Below are 10,952 nucleotides of genomic sequence, written 5' to 3' on the forward strand. Positions count from 1 at the left end.
AGTTTTGTACCATTGTGGACGAACTTAGGCACAAAATGTCGAGAAAGTGTCCGTAAAGAACGAACTAGGGATTTCTACAAGTGGAAGTTTGCTATGTCTAAAAATTTGGCCGAAGTTTGGTTAAAAACGTACTTATGAACCCTGGAAAGTAGTTTTGTACCGTTGTGGACGAACTTAGGCACAAAAGGTCGAGAAAGTGTCCGAAAAGAACGAACTAGGGATTTCTACAAGTGGAAGTTTGCTATGTCTAAAAATTTGGCCGAAGTTTGGTTCAAAATGTACTTATTAACCCTTGAAAGTAGTTTTGAACCATTGTGGACAAACATCGGCACAAAAGGTCGAGAAAGAGTCTGAAAAGGCTGAACTTTGGATTTCTACAAGTGGAGTTTGCTATGACTAAAAATTTGGACGAAGTTATGTTCAAAACGTACTTATGAACCCTGGAAAGTAGTTTTGTACCATTGTTGACGAACATAGGCACAAAAGGTCGAGAAAGAGTCCGAAAAGGACGAAGTTTGAATTTCTACAAGTGGAAGTCTACTATGACTAAAAATTTGGACAAGGTTTGGTCCAAAGGTACTTATGAACCGTGGAAAGTAGTTTCGTACTATTATGGACAAACATAGGTACGAATTTTGGACTTCTACAAGTGGAAGTCTGCTATGTCTAAAAATTTGAACGAAGTTTTGTTCAAACGGTACTTATGAACCCTGGAAAGTAGTTATGTACCATTGTGGATGAACTTAGGCACAAATGATGAAGAAAGAGTCCGAAAAGAATGAACTAGGGATTTCTAGTAGTGGAAGTTTGCTATGTCTAAAAATTTGGACGAAGTTTGGTTCAAAAGGTAGTTATGAACCCTGTAAAGTTGTTTTGTACTATTGTGGACGATCTTAGGAATAAAAGGTCGAGAAAGAGTCCGGAAAGGACGAATTTTAGATTTCTACAACTGGAAATCTGCTATGACTAAAACTTTGGACGAAGTTTGGTTCAAAAGGTAGTTATCAACCCTGGAAAGAAGTTTTATACCATTGTAGACGAACTTAGGCACGAAAGGTCGAGAAAAAGTCCAAAAAGAACGAACTTTGGATTTCTACAAGTGGAAGTGTGCTATGACTAAAAATTTGGACAAATTTTGGTTCAAAAGCTACTGATGAACCTTGGAAAGTAGTTTTGTACCATTATGGATGAACTTAGGAACAAAAGGTTGAGAAGGAGTCCGAAAAGGACGAACTTTTGATTTCTACAAGTGGAAGTTTGCTATGACTAAAACTTTGGACGATGTTTGGTTCAAAAGATACTTATGAACCCTAGAACTAGTTTTGTACCATTGTGGACGAACATAGGCACAAAAGGTCGAGAAAGAGACTGAAAAAAACGAACTTTGGATTTCTAGTAGTGGAAGTCTGCTATGACTAAAAATTTGGACAAATTTTGATTCAAAAGGTACTTATGAACCCTCGAAAGTATATTTATGCCATTGTGGACGAACATAGGCACAAAAGGTCGAGAAAGAGTATAAAAAGGACGAACTTTGGATTTCTAAAAGTGGAAGTCTGCTATGACTAAAAATTTGGATAAAGTTAGGTTTAAAAGCTACTTATGAACCCTGAAATGATGCTTTTTACCATTAAAGATGAACTTAGGCACAAAAGGTCGAGAAAGAGTAAAAAAAAAGGACGAACTTTGTATTTTTTCAAGTGGAAGTCTGCTATCCCTGAAAATTTAGACAAAGTTTGGTTCAAAAGATACTTATGAACCCTGGAAATAGTTTTGTACCATTGTGGACGAACTTAGGCACAAAAGGTCGAGAAAGAGACTAAAAAAAACGAACTTTGGATTTCTAGTAGTGGAAGTCTGCTATGACTAAAAATTTGGAGAAATTTGGTTCAAAAGGTACTTATGAACCCTGGAAAGTATATTTATGCCATTGTGGACGAACATAGGCACAAAAAGTCGAGAAAGAGTATAAAAATGACGAACTTTGGATTTCTACAAGTGGAAGTCTACTATGACTAAAAATTTGGATAAAGTTAGGTTCAAAAGGTACTCATGAACCACCATTAAGACGAACTTAGGCACAAAAGGTCGAGAAAGAGTAAAAAAAAGACGAACTTTGTATTTTTTCAAGTGGAAGTTTGCTATCTCTGAAAATTTGGACGACGTTTGGTTCAAAAAAGTTACTAATAAACCGTGGAAAGTAGTGTTGTACCATTGTAGACGAACTTTGGCACAAAAGGTCGAGAAAGATTCCGAAAAGAACGAACTTCGGATTTCTACAAGTGGAAGTTTGCAATGACTAAAAATTTGGACGAAGTTTGGTTCAAAAGGTTCTTATGAACCCTGGAAAGTAGTTTTGTACCATTGTAGACGAACATAGGCACGAAAGGTTGGGAAAAAGACCGAAAAGAAAGAACTTTTGATTTCTACAAGTGGAAGTTTACTATGACTAAAAGTTTGAACGAAGTATGGCTTAAAAGGAACTTATGAAGCTTGGAAAGTAGTTTTGTACCATTGTGGACGAACTTAGGCACAAAAGGTCGAGAAAGAGTCCAACAAGAATGAACTTTGGAATTCTACAAGTAGAAGTCTGCCATGACTAAAAATTTGGATGAAGTTTCGTTTTGTACATGACTTATGAACCCTGGAAAGTAGTTTTGTACAATTGTGGATGAACTTGAGCACAAAAGGTCGATAAAGAGTCCGAAAAGAACAAACATTTGATTTCTACATGTGTAAGTTTGTTATGACTAAAAATTTGGACGAAGTTTGGTTCAAAAGATACTTATGAACCTTTGAAAGCAGTTTTGTACCACTGTGGAGGAACTTAGGCACAAAAGGTCGAGAAAGAGTCCGAAAAGAACGAACTTTGTATTTCTACGACTGGAAGTTTGCTATGACTAAAAATTTGGATGAAGTTTGGTTCAAAACGTACTTATGAACCCTAGAAAGTAGTTTTATACCATTGTGGACGAACTTAGGCACAAAAGGTCGAGAAAGAGACTGAAAAGAACGAACTTTTGATTTCTAGTAGTGGAAGTCTGCTATGAATAAAAATTTGGACGAAGTTTGGTTCAAAAGGTACTTATGAACCCTGGAGAGTATATTTATGCCATTGTGGACGAATATAGGCATTAAAGGTCCAGAAAGAGTATAAAAAGGACGAACTTTGGATTTCTACAAGTGGAAGTCTGCTATGAATAAAAATTTGGATGAAGTTAGATTCAAAAGGTACTTATGAACCCTGAAACGTATTTTTTTACCATTAAGGATGAACTTAGGCACAAAAGGTCGAGAAAGAGTAAAAAAAATGGACGAACTTTGGATTTCTACAAGAGGAAGTCTGCTATCACTAAAATTTTTTACGAAGTTTGGTTCAAAAGGTACTAATAAACGCTGGAAAGTAGTGTTGTACCATTGTGGACGAACTTTGGCACAAAAGATTGATAAAGAGTCCGACAAGAACGAACTTTGGATTTCTACAAGTGGAAATCTGCTATGACTAAAAATTTGGATGAAGTTTGGTTCAAAAGATACTTATGAACCCTGGAAAGTAGTTTTGTACCATTGTGGATGAACTTAGGCAAAAAAGGTCGAGAAAGAGTCCGAGAAGGACGAACTTTGGATTTCTACAAGTGGAAGTGTACTATGACTAAAAATTTGGACAAACTTTGGTCCAAAGGTACTTATGAACCAGAAAGTAGTTTTGTACCAATTTGGACGAACTTCGGCAGAAAAGGTCGAGAAAGAGTCGAAAAAGAACGAACTTCGGATTTCTAGTAGTGGAAGTCTACTATGACTAAAAATTTGGTCAAAGTTTTGTTCAAAATGTACTTATGACCCCTGGAAAGTAGTTTTGAACCATTGTGGACGAACTTACGCACAAAAGGTCGAGAAAGAGTCTGAAAAGGACGAACTTTAGATTATTAGAATTGGAAGTCTGCTATGTCTAAAAATTTTGACGAAGTTTGGTTCAAAAGGTTCTTATGAACCCTGGAAAGTAGATTTGCACCATTGTGGACGAACTTAGGAAAAAATGGTCGAGAAAGAGTCCGAAAAGGACGAACTTTTAATTTCTACAAGTGGAAGTTTGCTATGACTAAAACATTGGACGAAGTTTGGTTCAAAAGATACTTATGAACCCCGGAAAGTATTTTGTACCATTATGGACGAACTTAGGCACAAAAGGTCGAGAAAGATTCCGAAAAGAACGAACTTTGTATTTCTACAAGTGGAAGTCTGCTATGACTAAAAATTTGGACGAAGTTTTGCTCAAAAGGAACTTTTGAAGCCTGGAAAGTAGTTTTGTACCATTGTGGACGAACTTAGGCACAAAAGGTCGAGAAAGAGTCTGAAAAGAATGAACTTTTGATTTCTAGAAGTGGAAATCTGCTATGACTAAAAATTTGGACGAAGTTTAGTTAAAAAGGTAATTATGAACCCTGGAAAGTAGTTTTGTACCATTGTGAAGAAACTTAGGCAAAAAAGGTCGAGAAAGATTCCGAAAAGAACGAACTTTGTATTTCTAAAACTGGAAGTCTGCTATGACTAAAAATTTGGACGAAGTTTTGTTCAAAAGGTACTTATGAATCTTGGAAAGTAGTTTTGTACCATTTTGGACGAACTTAGGCTCAAAATGTTGAGAAAGAGTCCGAAAAGGACGAATTTTTGATTTCTACAATTGGAAATCTACTATCACTAAAAATTTGGACGAAGTTTGGTTCAAAAAGTACTTATGAATTCTAGAATGTAGTTTTGTACCATTGTTGACGAACTTAGGCATAAAAGGTCGAGAAAGAGCCCGAAAAAGACGAACTTTGCATTTCTACAAGTGGAAGTCTGCTATTTCTAAAAATTTGGACGATGTTGGGTTAAAATGGCACTTATGAATCCTTGAAAGAAGTTTTGTACCATTGTGGACGAACTTAGGCAAAAAAGGTCGAGAAAGAGTCCGAAAATAACAAACTTTGGATTTCTAAGAGTGGAAGTCTGGTATTACTAAAAATTTGGACGAAGTTGGGTTAAAAAGGTACTTATAAAATATGGAAAGTAGTTTTGTACCATTGTTGTCGAACATAGGAACAAAGGTCGAGAAAGAGTCTGAAAAGGACAAACTTTGGATTTCTACAAGTGGAAGTCTGCTATAACTAAAAATTTTGACGCAGTTAGGTTAAAAAGGTACTTATGAACCCTAGAAAGTAGTTTTGTACCATTGTGGACGAACTTAAGCACAAAAGGTCGAGAAAGATTTCGAAAAGAACGAACTAGAGATTTCTATAAGTGGAAGTCTGCTATGTCTAAAAATTTGGACGAATTTTGGTTCAAAAGGTACTTATGAACCCTGGAAAGTTTTTTTGTACCATTGTGGATGAACTTAGGCACAAAAGGTCGAGAAAGAGTCCGAAAAGGGCAAACTTTGGATTTGTAGAAGTGGAAGTCTGCTATTACTAAAAATTTGGACAAACTTGGGTTAAAGAGGTACTTATGAACCCTGGAAAGTAGTTTTGTACCATTGTTGACGAACTTAGGCACAAAAGGTAGAAAAAGTTTAAAAAAGGACGAACTTTGAATTTCTACAAGTGAAAGTTCGCTATTACTAAAAATATGGACGAAGTTAAGTTAAAAAGGTACTTATGAACCTTGGAATGTAGTTTTGTACGATTGTGGACGAACTTAGGCCCAAAAGGTCATGAAAGATTCCGAAAAGAATGAACTAGAGATTTCTACAAGTGAAAGTCTGCTATGCCTAAAAATTTGGACGAAATTTGGTTCGAAAGGTACTTATAAACCTTGGAAAGTAGTTTTGTACCATTGTGGATGAATTTAGACACAAAAGGTCGAGAAAGTGTCTGAAAAGGACGAACTTTGGATTTCTATAAGTGGAAGTCTGCTATTACTAAAAATTTGGACGAAGTTGGGTTAAAAGGGCACTTATGGACCCTTAAAAGAAGTTTTGTACCATTTTGGACGAACTTAGTTAAAAAAGGTCGAGAAAGTGTCTGAAAAGAACGAACTTTGGATTTCTACATGTGGAAGTCGACTATGAATAAAAATTTGGACGAAGTTTGGTTCAAAAGTTACTTATGAACCCTGGAAAGTAGTTTTGTACCATTGTGGATGAACTTAGGCATAAAGGGTCAAGAAAGAGTTTGGAAAGGACGAACTTTAGATTTCTACAAGTGGAAGTCTGTTGTTACTAAAAATTTGGACGAAGTTTGGTTCAAAAGGTACTTATGAACCCTGGAAAGTAGTTTTGTATCATTATTGATGAACATAGGCATAAAAGGTTCAGAAAGTGTCCGAAAAAAACGAACTTTGAATTTCTACAAGTGGAAGTCTGCTATGACTAAAAATTTTGACGTAGTTTGATCAAAAGGTGCTTATGAACCATGGAAAGTAGTTTTGTCCATTATGGACGAAATTAGGCACAAAACGTTGAGAAAGAGTCCGAAAAGAACGAACTAGGGATTTCTACAAGTGGAAGTTTGCTATGTCTAAAAATTTGGAAAAAGTTGGGTCTAAAAGGTACTTATGAACCCTAGAAAGTAGTTTTGTACCATTGTGGACGACCATTGTGGACGAACTTAGGCACAAAAGGTCAAGAAAGAGTCCGAAAAGAAAGAACTAGGGCTTTCTAGAAGTGGAAGTCCTTTATGTCTATAAATTTGGATAAAGTTTGGTTCAAAATGTACTTATGAACCCTTGAAAGTATATTTGTATCATTGTGGATGAACTTAGGCACAAAAGGTCGAGAAAGAGTCCGAAAAGGATGTACTTGGGATTTCTACGAATGGAAGTCTGTTATGATCAAAAATTTGGACGAAGATTGGTTCAAAAGGTACTTATGAACCCTAGAAACTAGTCTTATACCATTTGTGACGAACTTAGGCGCAAAAGGTTGAGAAAGAGTCTGGAAAGAACGAACTAGGGATTTCTACAAGTGAAAGTCTGCTCTGTCTAAAAATTTGGACGAAGGTTCAAAAGGTATTTATGAACCCTAGAAAGTAGTTTTGTACAATTGTGGACGAACTTAGGCAAAAACGGTTGAGAAAGAGTCCAAAAAGAATGAACTTTGGATTTCTACAAGTGGAAGTCTGCTATGACTAAAAATTTGAATGAAGTTCGGTTCAAAAGTTACTTATCAACCCTGGAAGGTAAATTTGTACGATTGTGGACAAACTTAGACACAAATGGTTGAGAAAGAGTCCGAAAAGGGTGGACTTTGGATTTTTACAAGTGGAAGTCTGCTATGACTAAAAATTTGGACGAAGTTTGGTTCAAAATATACTTATGAACAGTGGAAAGTAGTTTTATACCATTGTGGACCAACTTAGGCACAAAAAGTCGAGAAAGAGTCCAAAAAAAATGAAGTAAGGATTTCTCCAAGTGGAAGTTTGCTATGTTTAAAAATTTGGACGAAGTTTGGTTCAAAAGGTACTTATGAACCCTGGAAAGTAGTAATTGATTTACTATATTTTGAACAAATTTATTTTAGATGGTCAAAGAAGGGTTGATTTATTTTTCTATTATTAGAGCTGAATTCTATTATTGATTGTATTTTTTGTATCATTTATTTTAGGGTTAAATGACAAATCTGCTGATAATATTTATAAGTAATAGCAAAATATCATAGTCTATATGCGCTAGATCACGATAGACCACTATCTGACAAATACTGGTCTATCACGATCTAACATAGATAGACAGTGAAATTTTGCTATATTCGTAAATACTTTGGTTCGTTTTTGTATATTTGAAAACAAAATTTATTTTATTTATTTTTTTTAAATCAAATGTAGAATTATGCTGAAAATATTAACAAATAATAGCAAAATATCACCGTCTATCTGTGATAGATCGCGATAGACTATTATCTGACAGATATTAGTGTATCGCGATCTATCGCGGTCTATCGCAGATAGACAGTGAAAATTTGTTATATTTGTAAATATTTGTTTCATTTTTCTATATTTGAAAACGCCATTTATTTTATTTATGTTTTAAATCAAATGTAGATTTTCTTTATAATTTGGGGTGAAAAAGTTATACCTTCTTTTTCTCTATCTATTTTGTGACGGTTTTAGTTCCATCGTATTTGGTACATTAGATTTTGACGACTGTTTGTCTTATATGTTTTCTTTTTTCTTCGGTGTTTTGATTTTATTTGACAGATTGTAGATTGTTTTTCTGTCTTTAGTTCTAGTTTTGTTTTTTTGTGGTTTTTATTTTCCTTATTTATTTATTTGGTTATATTTTAGAATTAATTTTTCTTTTTGATGAATGGTTCAATTATTTCTTCATCCTCTGTTGTCTAATTTAATTTGATTTTTACTTATTTTTTATTTTATAGGATTTATTTTGGTAAATTGTTTTTCTACTTTTGCACCATGGGTTTTTGTTTTTTTAGATTTTTTTTTTCTTTTCAATGAAATGTTCAATTTTTTCTTCTAGAATTTATTTTGATACATTGTTCTTCTTCTATTTGCACTATGGGTTCTAATTTTGTGACCCGTTCTCTATTAAATTCCACAAAAGTATAAAAAATGATTATACTTATTTGGTCCTATTTTATTTATTTTTGCACCAAATGTTGAATTATTTTCACGATGGTTGGTTTAATTTGTTCTTTGTGAGACATTCTTTTAGTTTTATTTTAATTTGACCCATTGTTAATTTTATTGCACTCTCTCTTTATTGTCCCTCTTTTATCGACATTTATGTGATGTTGTTTTAGTTTATTTTGTTCGTTGTAGGTACATTACTTTTCTAATGTTGTGTTGTTTGTTCAAGTTTTATGTGTTTTTTCTCTTTTCTATTTCATCGACTTTATGTCTCTTTTAATTTATTACTCTTTAGTTTTACTTTTTGTATATTATTTTTATAAATAATATTAATTTGTTAGTTTTGTAGGGAATATTTAATGCATTTCTTGGTTGACTACTTTAGATAACACTTTTTGTATGGTAAGAGAAGGGTAGTAATAGGTAACCAAGTTTTCTTCTTCTTCTTCGTTAGTGTTAATTAATCGCTTTAATTACCTTCTTCTTCTCCTTTGTTAATCTTCTGGTTAGTATCTTTCTTGTTGTTTATGGTTTTTCTATTAGACTTTACATCTTCATGATCATCATCTGGAAGCTAGCAATTTGAGTGAGAAATCATTGGTTATTAATTTTATTCCTCAATTACTTTTTAATTAGTTTTAATTAGTTTTCTAATGTTGAATTAATTTTCTAATGAGGCATGCTTGTTGAAGTCAAATTGCGAACAAATTAAGGAACATCACATATATCTAATTTAGATTTGTATGTATTATGCCTAATTATGTGCACCAAATTACCAAAGCTTGTTTATTATGATTCTAATTACTTTTAGGGTTTTCTAATTTTAGATTAAATATTATTAGCCTTTTTGGACCGAGGTGGGATTCATACACAAACAAACCCCAATTCTCAACTTTTGCTCCATCAGGTTTTTTCTATTTCATTCGTCTATTTTCAATATATTCTGGAATTTGCTCAAGTTTTGCGAGTTTTGTAAAAATTCTTCTAAAAATATTTTCTCCAGTTTTGGAAGAAGTTCGTTCTTTAAAAGTTTCAAAATCTTCTTACCAAAACATTTTCTCAAACGTTTTTTTTCCTTTTATTTCAAAAAATCTCCTTCACATGATCTTTTCAAACTTTTTTCTCAATCTTTTTTCTTTTTAACTTTTCGTGTTAAAAAATTCTCCTAAAATTTTTGGGTAAAATATCCTTCTGGTCTCTCTATCTTTTGGCTCGAGTTTCTATTTGGTCTCCATGTTTCAAAATGTTCCACATTTAGTCCTAAAGTTTTGGGTTTGGTTTCAATTTAGTTTCAAGGTTTCTAAATATAACAATTTTACCCTTGACATTTGAGTATGTTTCAATTTGGTTTCCTAGATTTCAAGATTTTTACTTTTAACCTCGATCATTTACTTAATACTCATTTTTTGTCTATAGTGTCTATATTAAAATAAATTTAAAATAATTAATATAATTATAATTAATTAAGTTTCAATATTTTTCATCACATTTAAAATTTCACTTATTTGAAATTAATTAAGAGACAGTTACCAATGATTGGGAGTGAGTATTTAATGAAAGAAATTGAATGTGTAAAAGCTTGAGTGCTAGGGAAATATAACTCAAATCTTAAGTGTAAAATTGTAACATTTTGACATGGGATTAAATTGAAACTAAATTCAAAATTTAAAAATTAAATGTATAACATTTTTTGAACTTGAGAATCAAATAGAAATTAGATCCGTAGGGATCAAAAAGATATTTTTTCCCAAAGTTTTTAAAAAAGTTATTATCACTTCAATTTTTTCTTTCAAAATCCCAAATTTAAAATATTATTCCTCTTCGTTTATTTCTCTTTTTAAAGAAAACATTCGTAAACCATTTTCAAAATATTTTCCGACGTTTGTCTCTTCAATTTTGTTTTCAAAATATTTTGTTTCAAGATCACTTTCAATATTTTTGTTTCAATTGACTTTGAAAATGATGAGAGTGATTTTGAAAATGATGGAAGTGATTTTGACAATTTTAATCACTCCCTTCTCTCTCTTAGTTTCATCTCAAGTATGGATCAATTTGCTAGTTTTGCACATAAATATCTAACACATTTCTTGTTCACTACTTTTTTTTTTGAAAACAAAAAACTGTAGATAACTTCGTCTATGTATGTTATGTTATTTAATCCTATTATTATTTGGTATATTATTTTCTATTGAACTATAGATTGTTCAATCTTTTTCTTCACTCTTTTTCTTCTGTTGTGTGTCATTCTTTAATTTTACTTTATATGATATATCGATTAATTACTTTTTTTTATACACTAACGTCATTTTTAGGTGAATGTTTTTATATATTGTCTTATATGTTTTATTTTTTCTTTTGTATGTTTGATTTGATTTGATTATTGACTTCTCT

Source organism: Benincasa hispida, chromosome 2 (assembly GCF_027475165.1).
Source record: "Benincasa hispida cultivar pf3 chromosome 2, pf3_genome.v1.1, whole genome shotgun sequence".
In the NCBI taxonomy this organism is placed as follows: Eukaryota; Viridiplantae; Streptophyta; class Magnoliopsida; order Cucurbitales; family Cucurbitaceae; genus Benincasa; species Benincasa hispida.